Source organism: Gallus gallus, chromosome 3 (assembly GCF_016699485.2).
Source record: "Gallus gallus isolate bGalGal1 chromosome 3, bGalGal1.mat.broiler.GRCg7b, whole genome shotgun sequence".
Lineage (NCBI taxonomy): Eukaryota > Metazoa > Chordata > Aves > Galliformes > Phasianidae > Gallus > Gallus gallus.
Genome location: NC_052534.1, coordinates 37,917,147 through 37,940,403, shown reverse-complemented (window position 1 = coordinate 37,940,403; position 23,257 = coordinate 37,917,147). Strand labels below are relative to the sequence as shown.

The window sequence follows — 23,257 nt, the reverse complement described above, 5'->3', positions numbered from 1 at the left end:
AAACAGCCACCCGAGGATCAACCCATGCTTCCACCCCTCCCACAGTCCCATGAGGACAAACAGCTATGTTTTTTGGATAGAAAGTAAAAGGGGCACATTTTTTGCCCACACACCATGGCTGGGTGAATGACTGAACATCCCCACACACATGCAGCCACAGCCATCACACAGTGCTTGCAGGTCCCATTTATTCCACTTCAGTCCAAAGGAAATAACCTGCGGTTCAAATCATGCTGCCTGCTAGCCAAGAAAGGCATTAAGAACGGGTCAGACTGAGCAGAGAAAGCAAAGGAGGCCACTCTGGGCACTGCAGCGAACTCTCAGCCTCTTCCCAAGCAGAGAAGGGCAGAGGTGCTGAGCGGACCACCACTCCATTTGCATTTTCCCCACTGACTGAAGTTTCCACCCACACAAAACCATACTCTAGGTGAATACATTCCATTTAAAGATCCCATCAGTTATTCGAGCCAGACGAAAATGGAACATTTTGTACCAGATAATTTGGTCTGTATATTTTTATAAACAAAACTGTTTTGCAACAAGCACGATCCTATCAAGACCATTTGTATTAATAAAATGGTATTTTTGTAATAAAAATATTCTTTGGCAAAGTGTTCGCCTGACTTTATTAGCACCATTAAAAATCCTCTTGCATTCCCTTATTTCTCAGCAGCTCGCAAGGAGGTACGTTCGGAATTTCATTATTTGAAAATGAGGCAATAAATAAAATAAAAAATAAAGAGTAATTTGTACTCCAATAACGGCTTCCTCTTCAAAGCTTCAGAGCGGTTCGCAAAAAGAAAACACCAAAAACCGTGATTTAACCATCCCTCTCATAATGCAGCTATTCCATCTTTTTATAGCTGGGAGAAACATCTCTTGAGAGAGCCTCTGCTCATTTCAGATGTCTGTGTTTTGAGTGCCAATAGCCTGATTTACCATGGTTAATTGTGCTTAGGACTCAGTGAATACAACAGGTACTCAGTGCTTGGACCAAGCGAGACACCAAGCAAGACACTGGCACCTCAGGTCAGCTCTCCTAGGCTACTGGAAGCTGACAATGATCTGGGCTGAATTTGGACAAATCAGAGGCTGAGCCTGTGCTCATTCCCAGCCCCAGGCTTATCCAGGAATTCCAGCACTCAGCAGGCAGGAGGCAGCACCCACTGCCTCACACCAGTCTTTTGCAAATGCACTGGGGATATTTTGTACGTTTTGTTAAGCAGGAAGAACCTCATTGACCGCTTGATCGGCTCTGCTCTTTTGTCCGTTTTACATTGCGTTCCCATTGGTCTACGTTTAAAGATAGAGAAGAATTCTTGGTATTTAAAAACTTCTTAATGTTTTCTCATGCCAGAACTGGCAGACATCTCTGCAGCTACGGAAGAGGCGGAAAAGCAGGGCTGATTCTGGGGAAGAATTGTTCCTTTCATTTTCTTCCCACTTTAACGTGGCTGATATTGATTTTAAACCTTGTTGGCACTCCGCGGTAAGAAGAGTGACAAATCTTCTTTCATTGAGAAATGTATCAAATAGGTGTAGCTCCAATTTTAAAGCAGCCCCATCAAGTAATTTAGTTCCAAAAGGGATGATAGCTTTCCCGGCAGCGCGGGATTGGCCATATCAGATGCAGCAGAGCACAGGATCACAAGTCTCGCTGCTTCATTCCATCAGCGACCCCTGTTTCATCCTGTGCTCCAGTGGAAGATGAAAGGCCTCTGCAAGGAATCCTAAGCTATAACCATATGGAAAAACCTCACAGAAAATAAAAAGGATAAGCAAACACGGCCCTGTGGAAATACTGGGACACCACAGCATTCATTTCTAAAATCTGAAAGGGATTAAAAGAGCAATTACAGTGCCCTTAATTTCCTACAGTAGGGAGGCATTTTGCTGCTACACACTATACGTGGTGATGATGAGGGCTTTTCAGAACAAAAAAGAAAACCCAAAGCCAACACAGGAGAGAATGCCTAAATGCCTTGGTACCCAAACCTGTGAAAAACCCAATTCTTAACTGCTACTGTTTGCTATGCAGGCAAGCAGGATCCATCTGTACCTTCAGTATGGTACAATAACAGTAACCATAAAGATTCAGAACAAGCACAAGGACCGGTGAGACCATTAATAATAGCAATAAATGCTGTTCTGCATGAGGAAAACACTTACCCAAGGAATAAAAAAAGTCATTTTAGAATACGTTATGCCCTCTGTGAAATTCCCACCGCATTTGTACAATACTGTGGCAATTAAGCAGCAGCTTCCCATCTCAGCAAACACCCCCTGCAATCAGATGTTACTCAGGGCATCAGCTCCAAGCAAGGCTGCTCCTGCGCTGCAAACCCCCCACTGCCCTCCATCGCACAGTTCTGCAGCTCATTCCTTCTCCCCCCAGGGGTAAATGCAGCTCTGACCCTGCCAGCTGCTGGGGTTACTCCTTTGCTGGAGAGCCCCGTGGGCTGCCGTGCTATGCTAAGTTGCTGCAGGATGTTATGCAGCTCAGCACCCACCGTGTTGTGCAACGAGAGCCTACCCCTGGCAGGCAACTTAGGACTGTGTCAGACCAGCACGAAAACAAGCCTGGAAGCTAAAGGAGAGAAGATTAAAGCAAAGCAGCAGCATGTTTTTTAATTGTGCCTTAGAATTTCTAATCTAGTTAATGGCCCTTCCAGCCCATCTTGTGTAAAGAAACGAGCATGTGGCATGTACTGAAGGAGGATCAACACTGACACACCAACAGATGCGCTTATTGGCACAAGAGACTGGATTAGTTTTTGGACGGCGTTTTTCACTCGCTCGCTAGCCAGCAGCAACTTGCTTTTTTGGAGGCAACGGGAGGGATCAAACAATCACTGCAGAGGGATATTAGTTCCCTGGCACTTAATCATCTTCCATTACAGATTCTTTGCTCCAGCAAGAGACAAGGCTGCCGTTCCTTCCCCCTGACTCACTGGCAATCCTTTATCCATCTCTGTTTTGCTGCTTTGGAGATTTTTTTGGCTGGAGTATGATCAGCTCAGGCTGCCCTATTATTCTCTGTCTCCATACTTCCAACACTTGTTTCTCCTTCATCACTGCTCCTCACAGCGGAGGCCTGAAAGTTACCACAGTACTCCAAAGTTAAATACACCCAGCCTAACGCCGTGCTCTTTTGTGCACCTGCTTGAAGTGAGCTCCTCGTGTTGCACAGCCCTGAGCACGTGTGATGCCCGGCTGTCTGATGGGGGAGGCAGCTGGTGGCTGACAGCATGCATTGAGCAACAACTCCATTCTCTCCTCTCGGGAGACCCAACCACTGGTGACAGACAGAGCACTGGTGGTGGGAGGGAGACCAGAGAAATTTAGTCCAATTGAATGCTGGGTGGCTGGAGAGGATGAGTTGCGAAACTCCCAGGAGCTTTGCTGGCCACTGGAGCTGATGTCTCAACAAACAGTATTTGAGGTGTTCCTGGCTCACAGAGTTCCATACCTAAATGTCATCCTATGGTTTTAGCTGGCTCCCCGGGAGGTGGGGACCCTCTATCCAAAGCTTCAGGTATGAATGGCAGCAAAAGGCTTTGTTACCCTTTCCACAGCCAGAGCTGTAAGGCACCAGCCCTGCAGACCCAAGCCCCCAGTTCAGCTCCCATCACCAAGGCAGCGGTGCAACAGGGGTGGTGGAGAGCACACATCCAATTCATGACTGCCAATAATAGTGGTTCCCTATGAAGTTCAGAGGTGTTTTCTTGAGCCAGCCATAGCTACTAGCTATATGGCTGGTAAGCTGAAGGATTTGCAGCATGGCACAGAGAGCAGTAGGCTTCAGACTCCTTCTGGTGACTCATTGTGCTCACCTGGAGCTTCTCTTGCATTTGCACAAGGGGCAGCTACACATCTTGAGGTTGCACAATGATGTGGACTGGAAAGCCCCAAAAAGCCGATTCCTTCCTCACCAGGGACACCACTCTCTAGAAATACAATAATATTCCCTTCCCAGAGCTCCCTGCCAAACAGGGCAGGGAGGAGAGGATACACTGGACAGTAAAATACTGTAACTGTCTGTTAATGCCATTTGGGATGCTGTTGAAAGAATTTTGGAACAACCATGAGACTTTTTGGATGCTCAAACACTGAATGAGTCAAAAAATCATCCGTGTCCTACAGAGAAACATTTTAGAAAACAAAGCAATTGGCTTCGAGCAACATGATGTAACCTTGGTTTTTCCTCCCCTTATTGTAAGTGCATCTCTGGGTGTTTGCTTTTAAAGCTGCATCCATTAATAATGTGCCTTTATATTTATTTAGAGATATGTAGAACAAGGAGCGCTTATCCGTAGCCCCAGGCAACCCAACAATTTTAATATATAAACAGCTATATGAATGAACCTCATAATTGTCCAACAAAAGCTTCAGCAACAAAGAACCCCCATCTGCGCACCATCTCTTCTCAGGATGCTCAAAATTCAGCATCCACTTCAGCAGCCAAGAGGAATAAATAAGCTTTCCGAGGGAACCAGCTCAGGTTATTGCAGATCAAATGAAGGAACAAGGTGTTTGTCTTTTCTTAACTTAAAAAAGAAAAAAAAAAGAAAACCACACCCGCAAAAGGAAAAACACGGGCCAGATTTTCAAGCAAGCTCGGCACGTTGCCTGCTTAAATTACACTCACATGCAAGCGCATGCAAATGTGCCATTCCCTTGGTCATCTGTCTGAACTGCATCCACGTTTTCCTCAAACGCCTCCTTTGAGCACAACACGACACGCACGAGCAGCCTCCCCAGCCGCTCAGAAATCAGAGCATGGGCGCACTGTGGGAGCAGAGGAAACACCTGCATTCCTCTGCAGCAAAAACGCAGCCGAAATAATGATGAGTCTGACAAAAGCCTGACTGAGCGCAAAGGGCAGGGTGCTGGGACTGCAGAGCCGAAGGGCTCCACTAGCTCCTTGGCAAGGGGGATCATCACTCCCTTATGCTTTTGCATGCATTATAGGTGGGGAACAAAAACCAGGTAAAAATAAGCAACCATTTCCAGCTTGTGCTGCAGTCCTCAGATGGGCACTAACCACCACTGCTGGAGCTCAGCCCCACGCAGGGCTGCTGCACTCAGCTTCACTGCGTGTTGCAGAATGGTGGGAGGTGCAGCAAGAGGTGGCATTACATCTTTCTTTCACGGACAGCAAATGTGCCCATGTGTGGGGCCAGCCGCTGCTTTGGGATGAGCTCTGCTCTCCTTTCTGCTCTCCTCTGGCAGGACAGGGCTGGGGGAGCCCTCTTTCCCCAGAGAGATGCCGCTGGTGTCCTGGCCAAGCATCACGGCCCTGCATCCAGGAGAGCAGAGATCAGCAGGGAGGCCCTTCCTCCCTCCACCTGAAAGCCTGTTTTCCTGTCTGGAGTTCTAACAAAGCACCACAAGAGAGAAGGGGTGGAAAATCCTTGTGAGCTTAGTCCAGACATCATGTTTTAATCCCCCTCCCTCCACCTACCCGATGCCAAAAGGAAAATATAATGAACTCAGAAGGGTCCTTCCTGGTGCAGAACCCCACTCCTCCCTTCCAGCCACCCCTCTGAGAGGAAAAGCACCATGCAAGTCTCCTTGGGGTGGGGGGAGGATGGCTGCTTTGCCTCTCCAGCTCTCCCAGCATTCAGAGAGGAGCAGAGGCCCATGCTCTCCACACAGACAATTCCCCACTCAGAACAGCATCACAGCACCTTGAGCTCATCCCTGAGCACAACCCTTCGAGTCTGAACAGCTCTGCTGGCTCCTGCCTTGGGCAAGGTTTCAGTTTCCCTGTGGCTTGATGACGTGATTTGGGCAGGATTTATGAGGCTTACAAAAAAGCACAATTAATTCTAATGGCAATGGGGAGGATTTTTTTTTTCCTTGCTCTCTTTTCATTGCTGGCTTCTAGGACCAAAGCAATGAGTTGGCAAAAGCCTGCCATGTTGGCTGAAGCCTGGATTTGTAGCCAAAAAGCTTTGCTCCAATTCTAGTTAAATTAATTTCCTAACATTTCTAAAATGTTTTCTTTTCTGTAAGATGACTGAGGAGCCATTGACATTGCAGTTGAATAGCATGCAAAATGCAGCACTCTGGGTCCGGTTGGCCAACCCCATATCTCTGTCAGATCTCCACAGTAGCTGCATCTGTGAGGAAGAAGCGAAGGCTACGCCCCAGGAGGTGAGGAGAGGTGATGGCGAGGCAGAAACGTGCTCTCTAGCACAGTGGGAACAGGACATAGGCAGGTACCTGCCCTGTGCTCAGGGAGGGGATTAACCCAAATCCAAGGCAAAGGAGCACAACCTTCGCTTGAAAACATGTACCCTGAGGAAGGCAAAACCTCGCCCTCGGCTCTGCACCTCCCCATGTCCAATCACCAATAACTCACTGTTCTGGACCCATTTTAGCTGTGTCATTCCAGGTAAGACAGGCTGCTGTTTGCTAGGTAAATCCAGCTGCCAGCAGGGATCGCACTGCGCTCTGCCACGCACGTGCACATCCCCCTCACGTGTGCCCGTGCGTATCCCATGGAAACTTTAGCTTATTTTCTTACTCCAAAACAAAGATGGGTCAGAAAGCACGTGGCTTGGTTTTACCTGCAGGGAAATGCTGCAGCATCAGCAAATTCTGTGTGACAGGGCCGATCCCCTCGCAAAGGCGTGCTTTGCCCATGCTCAGCAGGCAACGTGAGGAGGGTGGCAGCCCACATGGGTTAGTTGCTTGTTGCTACATTTCTGAAAAAGAGAGTGAGAAGAAAAACAAAACCAAACCAAACGTACACACACAGAGAGAGAGAGAGAGAGAGAAAAAAAACACACGCACACAAAAAAAGCTCTTCAGACTAGCACAAGAGGAAATGAAAAGGGAAACTTTGAGATTTCTCATCCCTGCAAAAAGCCCCGCGGCCGGTTGCAGCACTTTGTCATCACAACTGCTCGGCTTGCGGTCGGCAGCACCACCATCCCGTCAGGCCTTGCACCAGCCCAATCATTATATCAATAAGGAAGTACAATCACTTAACCACAAAGCCAGTTTCTTTTCTAAGCCCTCGTGTTGTCTCTGAAGGCTTTCAAATAAGATGCTTTCCTGTTTTTGAAACATGGGCATCCGTATGGTTTGCAGGTTACTCAAACAACCTTATCACTTGAAGCAACGGATGGCATGGATTTCAAAACTGCTTACTCCGGAGCTCCCTTCCCCTCTCCACACATATCTATTTACTCGCAGGGATCCTTATTTACAGTATCTTCTTGCCAACTGCTGACAGAGAAGAAAAAGCCCTTGGTTACACATTAAGCTTTATCGTTGGGGCGTTTGTGCCAGATCGCGGCCATGCACAGCTTGCTGACCGGCCTCACCTTTGGGCACGCCACAGGAAGGTGCCCACTGCACTCCATTTGCAGGGGCAGGGCTCCTCACCCTCACCTCGGCCCAACGAGCTGCTCAGAGAAAAATGCAGCTTCATTTTCAGCCAGCACGGTGAGCTCCTTGCAACACCATTAAAGGACGAATCACCAGGAGAGAGCTGCTGCTGAGTGCAGGGGCGCAGAGTGGGCTGCCCAAAGGAAAAATCCTGACCTAAAACTTACACAGCCTGCAAGTCAAAACCAAATCATCTGCTGGAAAGGGGGAAACGAAGAGGACCACGATACAAGAACAAGCTGTGCAGAAGATCTGGAAAATCCAGAAATTAGCTTCAAGATGCCTGTTTTGCACAGCAGCTTTGGAAAGATCTGCCAAACGTAACTGTTTCATTTGACAGTCATCTTCTGGCTTAACTTCTGAGCTGGCTTATGGCCATTACGTATTGCACAATAAATGCCTGCAAAATTAATCATAAACTCCCCGCCTGGAACTCCCAGTGCTGCTCTCCTGAAAGGTACCTGCAGGCTTGTGGCTGCACTGCCAGCAGCTCCTCAGCCATGCTCAATAATGGCTCATCCAGCAAGGACAAACCTTCAGGAAAACAGCCCACGAACTTTACTCTTCCCCTCCTGCTTCTGTAATCCGCTGGCTGGGATGCTCACCTTTGCTTACACATCATGACATCCACACGATAGCAGTACACACCAGTGCTTATCACAACCTCACGCTCTGCAGCTTTCTTGTCACAATTAGAACAGAGGTAAGGAAAGTCAGATGTTCAGAGCCACAGAAGGACCGAGAGTGCCCTCATGGTTAGATATGCTGACTTTTGCTCTAGCATGTGTACAAACATGGGTGGCACAACATCCCCGTGCTGCAGCACTGCCTGAGTGCAGTGCTCTCCCCACATTGCTGGCCAGAGGGCTCCAGCTGCAGCAGCCTCAGACCTGTGGGAGCCTCCACTTAGGAGCCTCCAGATCCAGGGTGCCAGCTCTCGCTGTGCCTCTAATTGAATTGCTCATTTGGAAAATAAATAAATAAATAAATAAATGGTGAATTGCATTCCTGCTATTTTAATTAGTTCCTCTTATTTCACTCTCCTTGCCAAAGGACTAAATTGAATTGATCACACAAATACCCCAGTACAATAACAAAGACGCTAAGCAGGATTTTAAACATCTCCAGAAGAGAGGAAAAAAAGCAAGCCTTTTCCTAACATCCCCCAAACCTATTTAATAGCAAAATGCAAAGGAATAAAATAAGGGTGATTAAAACCAGAGATAGCAAGCAGCACACATTTTATTGCTATGTTTTCACTTCTTACTTCTTTTTAACAAGGATAAAAATTAACTTGTGCAACCTCAGCCAGGAAGTGAGCGGATCTTTGAACTCTGCCATCTGGCTGGTGGGACGTGTGTGTACACCGCCCCGGGTTACAGGTTAATCCTGCCAGTTCTGCTTCTTTGTGGAGGCAGCCGGCCTCTCGCGAGCTTTTTTAGTCGTTGTCACAGAGAAGATTGCAGCTGAGCAAAAGAAGACCACGACAGTTCTGGCTAATCCAAAATTATCCTCTTCATTACAAGAGAAGATGTTGCAACACACACACGCTGGTGACCCAACCGCATGCTGCGAGCCGGTGCAGCCCAGCAGGCCGAGCTGCTGCTGGGAGCCAGGCTGGAGCATGCCCAGCAGCTGGGGGCCCCACGTGACGACATCCAGCTCCATCTGGTGCTGCGTTCCAGCCCCCCCGGGCACTTTTCCATCCAGCCTCGCAAGCAGCTGGATCAATTTACTCTAGCCTACGGTGCGCTGCACAGGCACAGACTGAAATTATTACTCATGGAAATCCCCTCTGCTTCAGAGCTTTGAACGAGGCATCAGGTAGCTTTCAAGCTCCTGACAATTAGTAGCCTTCGGTCGAGGGAGAGCGGCGCAAACATGCTGGAAGCTATGGGTTTCAAAACAGCTTGCTTAGCTTCTAGTAAATTAAAGGGAGTGGGCGGTTGAGGCGCACAGTAATATTATCCAACAGAGTGTGGTCTTCATTGACGTCACCGGACATTTTTTTCTCTCCCTGTCTCTGTCTGCCTGCGAGAGGCATGGGGAGGTTAGCTTGGTGACGGCAGTGTGGCTCACACCGCCCGGAGCCGCCGGCTTTCCATCAACAAGGCCGGGCGCAGATGCTGCCATACTGCAAATAGCAAAGAGAAAATACATGCAAGTCATTTCAGAGGAGGAAAAAGTCAGCTGGAAACAGAAATCTTGCTGTACGTACTTCTCTTCATGCTGCATGATTAACTGCTCTGACTAAGACAACGCTCTTCCTGTGGCCAAGCACACATCCTCCTCTCAGATTTTGCTTGAAATAGCGTATCTGACCATGACCCCTCCCTGCAGCTACTGTGCTCATCCCAGCGCAGTGCTGCAGTGCCTGTGACTGTGTTTTCTCAGTGTCACAGATCTCGTTATTTTCTCTGAGCCCCCGTACTGCAGGCTGCATTCGTTGTACAAAAGCTGCCAGCTTTGCACTGAAAGTATGCCAAGAAGTTCAGCAGAAAAAAAAAAAACCCTGTTATGCTTGCAGCAAACTTTTGGAAACGTGAGCTGTGTGTGAGCACGTGCAGGGGCTGTGCCTGCAATGTTTTCATGCACCGCTATTTGTACACTGCATAAAAGCTGCCTGGGCAGCAATAAAGGGATACACAACACTGGAGAAAAGCGTAGCAAGTAATAAAACCGACCCACCCGAGGCCCAGAGATACCACACCGCCTACAAAATGCAACAGTGCAGCGCCTACATTTTCTGTGCAAAAACTTTGAAACACAGAGCCCACTCAGGCCAGAAATTTTTCAGGGTCACAAAAGACAAAAGGGACTTTTTCACAACAAAAATGCGTACTAAAGCTGCTCTGCCAGATTCTGACTCAACACAGACACATGCATACTTCTCAAAGTGGAAGATTTTTCCAGTAATCTAGCGGACTGAATGAGCTCATCACGACCCACTGAGCAAGTTTTCTTAGTGTTCCTTTCAAGCAAGGGAATAGCTTTGGTGTTTGCACTCATTTGACTTTTCCTCTCCTCCCAAAACTTTGTTCCTCTCGTAAACCACCCTTTCCATCAGGCTTCTTGCGCTAAAAGAGCCATTTTTTCCCCTGTGGGGCCACAGGACGTAAGTAAATATCATCAGGCCATTAAGAGCTGGCTGTGTTAATGAAACAACAGTGCAGGTACCACTGCACTTCAGGATCTCCAGGACAAGCAAGGGAAAAAGAGGACCATCTGAGGAAACTGAGGTGCGTGGTCATTCCTCACAACCCCGCAGAGATGGACAGTAGGACACTATGCAGAGGGAAATGTGTGCAAGTGGAAGAACATGTCCTGTGGCAAATAAATTACATGGTCTCTAACCTTGGCACCTTCTCCTTGCCCTTCCATTTCCTGATTTACTGATTTCCTTGTGACCATCCATGCAGCTGGGTGGCACTCTACCTGCTCTTTTGAGAGGGCTTTTTGCAGTGCTTTCTAAAACTACAAAACTGAAATTTGAGGGTACACACATTGCTGCAAAGATTGAGAGAAAGGTCTTGAACCGAGTCATGTTTGGCAAGGAGACTACAGTTCCTGTGAGGCCACTGCCACAGACCCGGCCTCGCTGCAAACAGCACACTCCTTGTGCTCCCATCTCCAGGGAACCAATTGCAGATTTCTGCCAATAAGCATTGCACAACACCGGTCCACTCTGCAGAGAGGCTGCTGAGGTCCCTCTGAGTGCCTTGTCTTTCAGGATTCATTCTCAGCCTTTATCAGTGCATTCTGGGGAAAAAAACCCACAAGGTATTAAGAGCTGCCCATAATTAGAACTCTGCAAGGCAGTGCCTGCAGGTTAATGGGGGCTGTATCACCAAGCTGCCACTTCTGAGCATTAGCCACCAACTTGTACTCCCTTCTCCCTGGAAACAGAAAGTCCCTGTTGCTTTACACAGTAGGCGAAGAAAATTACCTTAGAGACTTGTGACATCAAGTAACACAGTTTAGTGGTCATGGTGGTGATGGGTTGATGATTGGACTAGATGATCTTAAGTGATCTTTTCCGACCTTTATGATTCTATGACTTTGAAAGAAGAAGAAGAGCGTTTGTGAATAGGTAACCGCTAAACAATGCCTTTGCTTAAAAGAAAGCACTCTCCCATAGTCAGAACTTGCAGTACAATCCAGGCTGCAGCCTATTTTCCTCCACCATCTCACTGGGGCTCATGGGAGAAAACCCAGTGCCCTGCCTGCATGGCATCAGTGCCCTGGCCTCATGTGTTCGGAGCTCAGCTGCAGCCATAACGGTCCCAAGTGCCATTTGCCCAACTTGGGAAGATGAGGTTGAAAGGAAATCCACAGGGGTTCTCCACTTCCCCTTTTCAGCTGTGTTTTGAAATATGGTCAAGTCCTGGCCATGCAGATCTGCAGAGATATCTTCGGCCACCATGCCATGTGAAAGCAGAGCTCGAGCTCAGGTTTTGTGTTCCAAGAATGAGAAAAGTCTCCCGGCTTGCTCTGTTGAGCTGAGGCTGCCAGTGTACAGTGGTTTCATGACACAGGACCTGATGGCAGCTGCCAATTCATTTTGTGCTGCCCACCAAACAGCCACTACCAAGAGTTGCCTACTCCTGCAATGTTTTCATGCACCCAAGTGCCTGGAGTTACCAACTTGCAGAGCTGGGGACAAGATCATCATGTGAAACAGTGCTTGTCACGCCCGGATAAACATAAGTGGAAATGTTAAATGTTCCATGAGCCTGGTCCCTGGAAAACATCTTTTGGGATTGCTTCCGGCCCCAGTAAGGAGCACGCAGCCATGGAGGGCTGCACACCTCAGCCTGTAACCAGACTCTTCTTTACAGAAATGCCTTGGATTCTTACGGTCCTTGCTCTCCTTCTTTGCAGAGCTTTCCAAGATGGTATTTCTGTGCCCAAATAAAGGTCAGGGTTCCTGCTCTGATAAATCAAGACTGGCTAGAGGCAGGTTCAGCTGACAGTGTCATCTGATCCGCGCAGCTGTGCATAAACCCTGAACCAGTTCCCTTCTTGTGTCCCTTTTGGGCCAGGCACGAAGCCTGGGGACATCTGTTAGTTCCTGAATTACAGCGCGCGTGCAGTAACAGCCGTGCCCCTGCTTGGAGAGCTCATGTTTGTTATTTTCCAGACTTTGCATCATCTACACACACACACACACATCTGGACCGCAGCTTCCGGTCACTGTGCCTACCACATGCAGCTGCTGGAGTGAATGGAGGCATCATGAGCATATGGCTGCCCTACCAAGAAAATAAAAATAAAGGAAGACATTTGCATTTCCTCTTTTCTTGTCTTGCTCAATCCTTCCCTTCAAGAAATTATGCAAAGCTCTGCTAAAGCAGCGTTATACTTGCCACAAGCACAGCAGACGCGGCTGCTGGGGAGATCTCAGAGCCATCCCACATACTTTGGCATCTCCACACCATCCACGTTGCCTTGAGAACTCCACATTGGTCCACAGGACAGCATGAAGCTTTGCTCCATCAGCCCAACACACACCTTGCTTACCCAGAGGAATGCAGCCAGCAGTGCTTCTTATACCCTACAGAAGGCTTCTAGGCCCTGCCACAGCCCCAGGAGTCCTACCAGTTCTGCAGGACAGCAGCCTAAGCCCTTTGCCCACTGCATTCCCCTTGCCTCTGGTTCCCTTGCACATCCCTGTGGGAACCCACTGCCCAGCTCAACAGCAGTGAATCATCACCAGCCATGGCTGCCCACCCCAGCAGGAAACTGCAGGGCCCAGGCCTTGTGCAGGCATGCTGCTGTGCTCAGCCATCCTGATGCCGCTGCCGGCTGAGTCGAGCCTCACTACAGTCCTCCCAAAAGCCCCCACGATCCCTGGCAAGCTGCATTGCTTTGGCCAGAGAAATCTGCCCCAGTGTTTCATCTCCCTCTGCTGCAGCACATTCCTCGTAAGCCACGTGGGTCTACTTGAAAGAACTAGTGAAAAGTCCCAGAAATTCAGAAATTATAAAGACGCAGTTAAAAACAAAACAAAATCCTTAGAGCATGTCAGCACCTCTCTCAGCCATACATAAATTGCATCCATATTTCACAAGTTTTGAAGAGCAGGAATATAAGCTTTGTAAATCAGCAAATCTGGCCCTGAAGACATCCAAAACTGATGATCAAATGCTTCTGAGTATTTGAGATCCATACAACATCATTCTCCAAAGGGCTCCTTCATTTAAATCAGTGAAAAGGCAGGAACTTCTACTGCAGAACAACAGAGGCCTTGAAAATCTGTGCAAGGAAAGACGACACAAAATGGAGACACCTACGGTCTCCTCAGGACAAGCAAGAATGGAAACAGCCTCCATTTTCCATACTTGGTGCTTAAGATGACCCATTTGAGCCACAGATGAAAACTCCACAGCTCACGATGTATCAACTCCAGAAAAAAACACCTGTGCTTTGGGGTCATGCCCTGTGCCTGTCCTCCAGGACTCAGCCCTCAGGCACCTGCAGCACTGCAGCCAGAGACTACAGGCCTGGTGTGGGCATGAGTCTGGCACAAAGCACTGGGGCTGAGGGCCTGACATCCATACAGCACACAGTTAGGGGTTTTCTTTGGGCTAACTGCAGTATGGCTCTGCAGACAGCCAGTGTGATCCTGGAGATCACCTTCCATTTTGGTCTCCTACACAATGCATCCAGCCTGTGCACTCTGAGACCACCCCAGGAGGTGACCCAAAGCAGAGTATGTGGGAACAACAAGGTTTGCTCTGGAGAGCATCCCCCAGCTGAACAGAGCTGGTAACAGCAGCACATCCAACTTGCTCATCTGTCCTGGGCACACAAATAGAAGAGGAGAAGGGGCAAGTACAGGACAGAGCCACAGCACTACTGTTCACCATAACTAGTACATAACTAGAACAAGCAGCCCAAGCAGCTCCAGGTATTCTGATGTCCTGCAGAATAAATAAGTGCCCGCTGCTCAACCCACCGTTGCTAACCCATGCGCTTCTCTCCACCACACAGGACAGGAGGCACAAGTGAGAGCACAGACGGTAGGGTCCAACCTTGTCTCTCAGCCAGCCCATATTCACGAGGAGACAGTGGCTGTGAGGGCTGACATGCAGCCCAGGCAGCTCCAGCCAAGAGCTGCTGCTAGAAGGATATGAAATCTTGTCATGGTAAAAGCAAGAGGTGACGGTTCATGCTACAGCAAGGGGCTTGTGATGCCATAACACTATGGAAAGCACAGCAACAGCAGTGTAGTAGCAAAGTCCTAGTCTGCAGCAAGTGAGGATATGCGCAAATGCAGCAGCTGTAAGACACAGAAACAAAGGAAAGAATCTGCTTACCCTTTGAAGGCTTCAGGAATGCAGGGCCCCCAGCAAAATACTCTTGCCTTCCCTGCCAACCCTTAAATGAGGTCTGGGAAGAGGTGGATCCTGGCTCCATCCCTTCTGGTCACTCAGATGCATTACATGCACCTGAGCTCCCCTGGGTTGGCCCTGCCTTCCCACCAGGTGCTCAATCACTGCTTTCAGCTGTGACTTAGCATTTCCATTACAGGGCTCCAGAGTGGTTTCACCACCAGCATGCAGGTAAGAGAGCACAAGGGTTAGTTTTAAGGAGCCAGCAGTACCTGGTCTGAAGCATTACTGCAGGCATAGGAGCAGATACCCTGTGGTTAAACGACTGTCATAAGAATCATTCTCAAGTAAGGCTCAGACGAAGCAGCGTCAATTTACAAAATCCAAACCAAGCAGCAGTTGCAGAAATTTATGGTATTTGTCCATAAAGAACAGCAAAGATCCCGACGCCTCCACCGACCTGGCACTCTCAGCCTGTAGCTGACCCACCCACCAAAACCTGATGCTCCAACACACACAGTTCTCCAGCTGTGGGCCTACTCATGTTTTCTAAGCTGGCAGGAAGGGTTTGGGATGACATGCTCACACTTTCTCTTCTACCCTGACACAGTCTTTGGGGCTTCTCTGTATTCCTGGCTCCTTTCCTCTTTCCATCTGGTGCTGTCCTGGGACAACCCACACCGCCAGATACAAAAGGTTTCTCTTTTCCATTGCACTGCTGTCTGCCTGCTTAAGCCTGTGTGTGGTCAGTGCCCTCAGCAATGCTTCAGCAGGGCAGCTGCAGTGAGAAACGTGTTGAGCTGAAGCAGGAGAGGAAACGGTGGTCAGGCAAGGGGCATAAATATTTAAGAAAATGCATCAAAGCTATGGAATGAGGATGAAAGGGATTAATGCTTGTTTTCAGAGATGTACAGAACTTAACTAGCCGTGTCTTTGGCTTTATGGGGAAGAACAAAGGCAGGAAGATAAAGGCAAACGCTTGTGACAGGGAAGGTGGTGCAAAACCAGGGAAGTGCCAAGCAGGACTGTTTTGAGTGCCACGAAAACAGCAGGGCCATGCTGAGCAGCCAGATGCCCATGGAGTGTTATTTTTGGACAGCACAACTGACTTGGAGGGAAGTGTGACATTTACTGAGTCACCTCCACCACTTCCTGCAACACCTGGAGCTGACTCTAAAAGCTCTCATTTAGATACTGAGAACTCACTCACTGCTCAGGCTCAAAATAACACAGTTTACTTTCATTTTTTTTTTTTTTCTGCAAAGCTCTGCTGAAACCACGATGTGTGATGCAACAGCCTCCGGTGCAGGTCCCACCGCCATGCGCCGTTCACGATGCAAGAGTGATTTAACAGTCATCAGTCATCTGTGGCTTCTCCAGGAGGTAATCAGTGACATCTTACTGCGTCCTCCCTGGATCCAGCAACCAACTGTAAGAATTTCTGTTTCAAAGCAGCCTGAACTGTGCTGCATCCTGAGCCCGGACTGAGCTTTTCTCCATTTCCTCTGACTGCAGTGAGCTGCGGTCTCCTCCACCCCAAGCGCATGCAGCACTGCTGCAGCACGAGCTGAAGCCATTTCATCTTATACATCCATGATAAACAGGGCCCTGGACAACCTGATCTAGTGCTTGTACTAGTGGTTGGCAACCCTGCCCATGGCAAGGGTTCAAAACTGAATGATGTTTGAGGTCCCTTTCAACCCGAGCCATTCCATGATTCTGATTTCTTCTGCTTTCAAATATTCCCCTTGCTAGAGATGTAAAACTCCAATGAATTCAGAGTGTATGAAACCACTGAGGCTTTAATCCTCCCACTCCTGTTTTGCTATTTAGTCTATGAATGCGAAAAGGACAGATTTTCTACCGTGGTGTTATAGAAATTGCACAACATTTCACATCCAATCCAGAAACGTTTGCAGTGCCTCCATCAAAAGCCAAAGCTGAATAACAACCATTTTGGCCTCACAAAGATGTAACCTTTCATTAAGAACAGTTCTGGTCACAGAGGATTCACCACTTAAGCCCAAGTGCCTTCACTGTCAGGGCAGCTATTGAAACAACTGCTTGGACAGGATATGACGTGACTGTTTAGTCTGTGTGGGGGAAAAAAAAAAGAAAAAAGAAAAAAGAAAAAAAACATTGAATCCTAGCTTCCGGAAAACAGCCAAGAGCTTTTTTTACTGTGTAAAAATGTCAAAGGTGAGGGTAGACCAGGCTTCCTCTGTGCAGAATGTCTCCTCGTGCACCACCCGCCTGTGGAAGCAGTGCATGCGGAAGGACTCTGGCCGCAGAGCCAGGCGAGCATCCTGCTAGCTTTCCTGCACCACTAGAGATGGATCTCACATGCCTTTTCCAAGTTCACCCTCCCTGGCCTTGTCTGCCCTGGGCCCCGGATCCTGCCCGTGAGTTGCTGCTTGGACGCTGAACGGAGGGTATTTTTTCATCCTCTGCTTTTGCACTGGAGGGCCTGAGATCCACCTGACGAGTTCTCCATTAAGCCAAGGTGTGGGAAGTTGGCCAGCCAACTGAGAGAAGTGTTCCAGTGGAAACTGGACAACGGGAATCTTTCCTCAGAAGTGAGTGCTTATGTTCTGGGGATGAAAATTTTTACAGATGCTAAGTGAGGCTTGGCCATGGAAATGTGAGGAAAGGATAAAAACTACTCCTCTCTTATGAAATATGCAATTATCTCATGGGCAATTCCGCCTGAGAGTCAGGCAGGAGTAAAAGCCCGGGACTGGCAAGAGCTGCAGAACCGTGCTGCTCAGCCCATGCATTCTGATCACAACCCCCCGGGAGCTGCTGAGGAGTGTCTCTGCAGCACGGCAGTGCAATGAGAGACGAGCGCACACGGAGCGAAGAGCAAACCCACTGGTGCAGAGACTTTGTAAATGCTCCAGCTGCTCTGGAGCTCTCTGCAGAATCTAAATTTGAGGGGAGATTTCAGTTGTTTTAAATCTCCTGCTTGTTTCTTTAGTCTGGGATATTGACTAAAAGGTGCAGAGAAATGTAGCATGGACAATAAATTGCCTATTTTTAAAAAAGTCATTGCTGCGTGGAATCTCCAGGTCTTTGGAGGTTTCAGACAGGTGCACCACTGGACATTCCGTGCTGAAAAATGAGGCTGGGCAGAAGACAACAAAATGATCTTCTTTCCAGCTGGACTTATTTTACAGCCTGTCGGTCTGCCATCCTAAGTGAGAGAGAGAAAAAAAGACATTTGTGATGTGGACCTGAGTTGAGATTTTCTGATCAACACCTTTCTTTTTACTCTTGCTGTTGGTAAGCCTGGGAATTTTGTTCAGCCAGTCCTTGAAAACCCAGTTCGGGTTGTGAGGCACAGCAAGGTGAGAACTGTGGTGCATAATCGTGCTTCCTTTATTGTGGGCTTTTGCTGGAAGAAGAGGCAAGCTGCGCTTACGCTGCTAGATGAGGTTGATCACTGGGGAGTTGCAGAAGCAAGAGAGAAGAAAGAGAGTCTCTCAAGAAGCCTGCAGCTGCACCGCCATCCCACCCATAGCTCAGCACGTGCCCCACAGGTCTGCAGGGATCTGAAATGTGTGGGGCTGCAGGGGCAGGGCTGGGTGCTCCAGATGGAAACCTCCCATGCTGGTAGGGAGCAGGATCCCGTGCACTGCGGTGTTCTTCACAGAACTGCGAGAAATGATAATTTATAGTGAATCCTTCCTGATTAAAGAGCATAAAGCTCTGCAGTTAATCAAGCTGATTAAACGAATCGAACTTGTTAAGAACAGTTTTATCAAAACATTTACATTTCTGTAGAGCAGAGATTCATGTGTCTTTGCATTGCAAAGTACACAGGTTGCCATGAGAGGACTAGGAAGAGGACAGGGAACATTAACCATGTGAAACTCCAAGCCTTCTCCGCTGCCTCTCCCAGCATTCATTTAAACAAAGGAACTCCCTAGGCCATTAATTTTGTTACCCTGCAGGGTACGCTTTGCCTCTGGAAACAGAGACCTCACTGCCCACAGCAAGAGGCCTTCCTGATATGTGGGGACTTCACCTCCAGGACAAAGTGCTGGAGAAGGTCCTGGGAGAGGAGAACCCTCTCCTGGCCCATAGTGTCCCTCCATGGCATGCATTCAGGTGAAGCAGTGGCCTCTCCTCTCAAGTCTGAGGCCGTCTATAGAAAAAAGAACAGCACAAACATTTCCATAGCTTCAGTCCCAGCAGAGGTAGGTCCAGTAAGGGTTTTGGTTGCCTAACTTCTAAATTTAGCCGCTCAAACCTCAGCTGTAACTCTAGAGACATATACTGCCGTGGAGCACCAAAACTACAGTTCCTCTGACATGTTACATCCTTCAGAGCAGGAGTGGTGAGGTCCCATATACCCACGCTGCTCCAGAGTGCACCACCAACACGTCCCCCATGAGCCTCCTCTGGTGGGGCTGAGCTGGCCATGCTGTGCACAGACAGACCAAGCCGTGAGGGCTGGCCACAGGCTAAGCCAGCATCCAGAGGTTTCTGATGGAGAGAGGAAGGCATCTCTCACACCTATTTTAGGATGAGGTGAATAACCTGTGGAGGTAGGTGGCTGCCTCCTGACTGGAGAGCAAGTCATGGCGAAGGGACTTGGGCTGAACACCTCACTTCTAGGCAGCAACAATACAATGGTGCTCCCATATTCCCAGTGACACAGACACTGGTGGGCAACGAGCTGAGTCCAGGAGCTACAGCCACAGCAATGTCCTGCACACTGAGGACTTGAACAGAGAGACCGCAGGAGCCAGACTAAAGCAGCAGTGGGAAAGTGCCTCCTTTTTCTCCCTAAGAGCATGTTCCAAGGGAAGATCTGCAGATTCAGCATCTTGCAGCCAGTTCTGCTAAGGCAAAGACGAACTTGGCATGGGCGCTCTATCTTCCTTGCCATATGCTCTATTCATTCGAGAGTTGTTTTTCCTGCAGGGAAGGGCGGATTGGCAGGTATGGAAAGATATTCATTAAAATAACTTTGGCTGGTTCCTTGTGCTGGCCACCATCTCCAGTTTGATTTTTAATTCTCATGCTCAGAACAACCCTGGAACAAAGACATTTCTCTGGGCACATGACAGATACTTGCAGAAGGAGCATCTGAAAGGACACGCTCCCCATGCAGCAGCTCGTGGTGGCATATTTCTAAAGAGAGTGGTAGAAACCAAGAGCCTGATAATAAAAGTCACACACGTTATGAAACCAGATATATTGACATGCAGTGCAACAACCTGGGCTTCCGTAATGTACCTTATCTGCTTCTGTGCAAACCGCTTGCCTGGTTTTGCAACAACAGGTTTCTTGGAGAATGCTTGCACTGAGTTACCTATTGCATTTTGCACTGCTTGTCAGATAAATGGGATCCTTTTCAATGGAAAGACAGACATTTGATTATTTTAGGTTCAAGGATTCTGGCCAATTTCTTCCCAAAAGTGGCTGGAGTTGAATAGCCAAAGAAAATGTATGCACTTAATGGGGCTTAAATGCTGCAGGGAGCTGCACAGAGATGGACAGAAGCCTGAGGGGCAGCAACAATTTCCAGGACCAGGGCTTAATGCTCAGAGAAAGTGCCAGAGCTGCTGATAACAGCCATTGTGAATGTACATGCATGTTCTGCTCTTTAAATGTACGTGTTATTTTCAGTTAAAAAGAAGCTGGCATTCACTGTCAGATTTCTATGATTGTTCTGCACCAAATGGCTTCCTGGTCTCTCCGTAGGCTCCAGCTCATTTTCATTCACCTCTGCAAACAAAGCTTTAAAGGATTCAGATCTCAAAAAGAGAAAACTCAGCATGGCAGCCACAGGAAAACTGGGTGGATCAGACATTTCCTGCAGCTTCGGAGCAGCTCCCAGTCCCCTGCTTAGAGCAATGCAACAGGAGCTGCCTGGAGGCCCCATGCCTCTGCCTTTCCCTGGCTGGGAAGCCAGGTCCTCCTGTCAGCCCGCTGTGTGCACCTCACCACTGCGCTCAGTACAGCTGCATATGGGAAGGAATTGTTTCCCAGGCTGAAGGAATATGAACCTGCAAAGCATTTCTTTTTACAAAAGGATTGTTTTGGATTTAGTAATGAGGAAGGGAAGAATGCCTGAGCTGTGGGCTCTTGTTATGACTTTAGTCTCATAAATGATCCTTCTGAGATGGGGGATTGAGAAGGAGAACGGCATCAAAAAAGCTCCCACCTGGAACATGGGCAATGCAAGGAAACGTATTTGGAGAAACCTCTGAACAGAGAAAACAACTGCAGGCACTCGCATGCCAAAGAAGACGTTGGCAAACTGGGCAGCATTCAGCAAAGAATAACAACGGAATCACTAAAGATAAATAAGAATATATTACAGTTTGGGTGAATAAATCCCTTAGACAGTGATAAGGTCATTTGATGTTGTCAGCTTGAAGGGGAGTGTCCCTGTCACGTAGTGCGAATCTGGGTGCCCTTGGGAGCAGAGGTGGGCTCTGTCCATGAGGGGGGCTTACCAGGGTTCAGCAGTGGGTGCAAGAGGTCCTCCTTCAAGAAGGGCCGCCGCCCAGGGTCTGGTCTTCTGGAAGAAGCCTTGGACACACGTTGCAAGTTCTTCCCTTTGCTTTTCCCACAGATGCGAGGGAAAAAGAAATCCCACGTTTCTCTCCGTGCTTTACCATGGCTTGCCAGTACCAGTCAGCAACCCAAAGGCACAGAGGCAGGATGCTATGAGCACACATACATCCTTCCTTCTGGAGCCAACCACAGAGCCGAAGTTTGCCATTCTGCCTCACGAGCACTGCCTGCAGTGAGAGTTGCTTAACGCCTCCATTAATGACTGCTTTCCCTTACTTAGAGCTCTGCCAAAGCTCAGCTGCTCGTGCTGAGAAACTCTGTGCTGGAAGTGTGCCTCAGGCAGGCTCTTTTGGTAATTTTAAGCTAAAATAATTCAACTGTCTCCCAGAATAAGATTAGCAAGATATATGTTAGCTTGTTCTGTTCAAATAGAGAGATTAAGTGCCTCGGTCTTCAGGGACCGGCACTGACACTTAGCCAGGCAACCGGAATCTGCCTTTGTGACTGTTGGAAGCTTTCCTACCTGTGGCCAAGTTCATTCCCTACTGCCATAGCACCAACATCCGCTTCTGACACTGTGGGCCAGCAAAATAAAATAGGAGGCATTACCTTCGGCGTTCGATCCTGCAGCTAAAAGCAACCCTATCACCATGGCTATGCAAACGGGAGCTGTGCTCAGATGGCAAGGGCGATTTTAGATCAAATATTTCCTAACTGCTGAGTGCCTGACCTTACAGACTTCCCATACTTTCATCCTGCCTTGGGTTTGTGTTACTTCCTTGATTTGCAGGCAGTGAACTGAAACAAAGCTGCAGGAATGCCATGATGCATGCTGGCAGCCGTGGGACTCACCAGCAGCACTGGCTCTCGTTTTCCCATGTTAATTCCACAGTGCTTGAAAAGCAGATGAACTGAGTGCTGACAGACCATCAGCCTCTGCTGAGGAAGCAGGCAGGAGCGAGTCACAGCCCTTGCCAGTGGGTCCCCCCAAGTATTTGCTGACAACAGAGAGCTCTCACATGGCAGAAACCCCCGGGGCCGTTGCATCTCTTCTCTGCTGGAAGCACGGTATTCTGAGAGCATCTCCAGCCTCTGCCCCAGCACCACAGCATCCCTGTCAGTGTGGAAAAACAAACTCAAAGAGCCACTGCTCCACACCTGCAGCATGAGGCTGCAGCACTTCTCCCAGCCTCTCATCACTGATTCAGCCTCCAGACCTGAACAAGTCTCCACTGAGCAGGTGCCTTCAGAGAATCCAGCCTCTGCCTCTCAGAAGTTTCTGTTGAGTGCCTGAGATCTGAGGCCGTTGGTTTTTTTCTAAGGTTTCTTAGCTCAACCTCTTTTTTTTTCCCTGTGAAGAAGAACCAAAGGCACATTCCAGATATTTGCCAAATCTCAGGTCTCTGCTCCAAAGGCAGAAAGTGCTGGAGTTTCTCAACTGATCGTTTTTAGAACATGTTTGAATATGAAGAAAAAAATTGTTTCTCTCATCTCTTTCTTGTAAGCAAGCAAAAACACTTGCTGAACCTTCCCAAACACATTCAGCCAAAGACAGATACCCAGAGCAGAACACGTCAGCTCAGCAGTAAGCTGTTGGGGTTTGCAGGGGCTGTAGGCAGAGAAACATTTGGTCTTACAGCAAGAAACAATGGGCCTTGAGAACAGATAGAGACACCACAGTCATCAGTCACGTGCAATTTAAACAGAGCTTCTGTTGAGCCAGGAGCAGAGAGCAGTGCAAGGTGCAGTGGATATGCTCTATGCAAGGAGGCCATGTACATGTTCTCATGCAAAAAAAAAAAAAAAACAAAAAAACAACAAAAAAACCCACCAAAGTATCAAGCCTCTTCACTCTTTTCTACTCCCCAGCACCTCTCTGCTTTGCTTCTACCATTCTCTCTTTCCATTCTCCCTCTTCCCATCTTACACCCATTTCCCCTCCTTTGGAGCAGGATCACCCCAGCCCCACATGCTGATGACAGGTGTGCAAG

The 23,257-nt window shown here is 48.4% G+C and overlaps 1 long non-coding RNA gene across 6 annotated transcripts in view; it reads right to left on the bottom strand.

The window, feature by feature from the left end:
* The window catches only part of LOC421515, a 39,235-nt gene extending 17,831 nt beyond the window's left edge, over positions 1 to 21,404 (bottom strand). For 2 of the 6 annotated variants that reach the window (XR_006938926.1, XR_006938925.1), the window contains exons 1-2: positions 8,007 to 9,676; positions 6,576 to 6,713 (exon numbers count right to left, since the gene is read on the bottom strand). This is a non-coding gene — a long non-coding RNA (uncharacterized LOC421515). Of the gene's footprint in view, positions 1 to 6,575; positions 6,917 to 8,006 lie in introns of those variants that run through there. The other 4 variants (XR_005858833.2, XR_005858832.2, XR_006938928.1 and 1 more) reach the window with 3 other exon arrangements.
* Between the last annotated feature and the right edge of the window lie 1,853 nt (positions 21,405 to 23,257).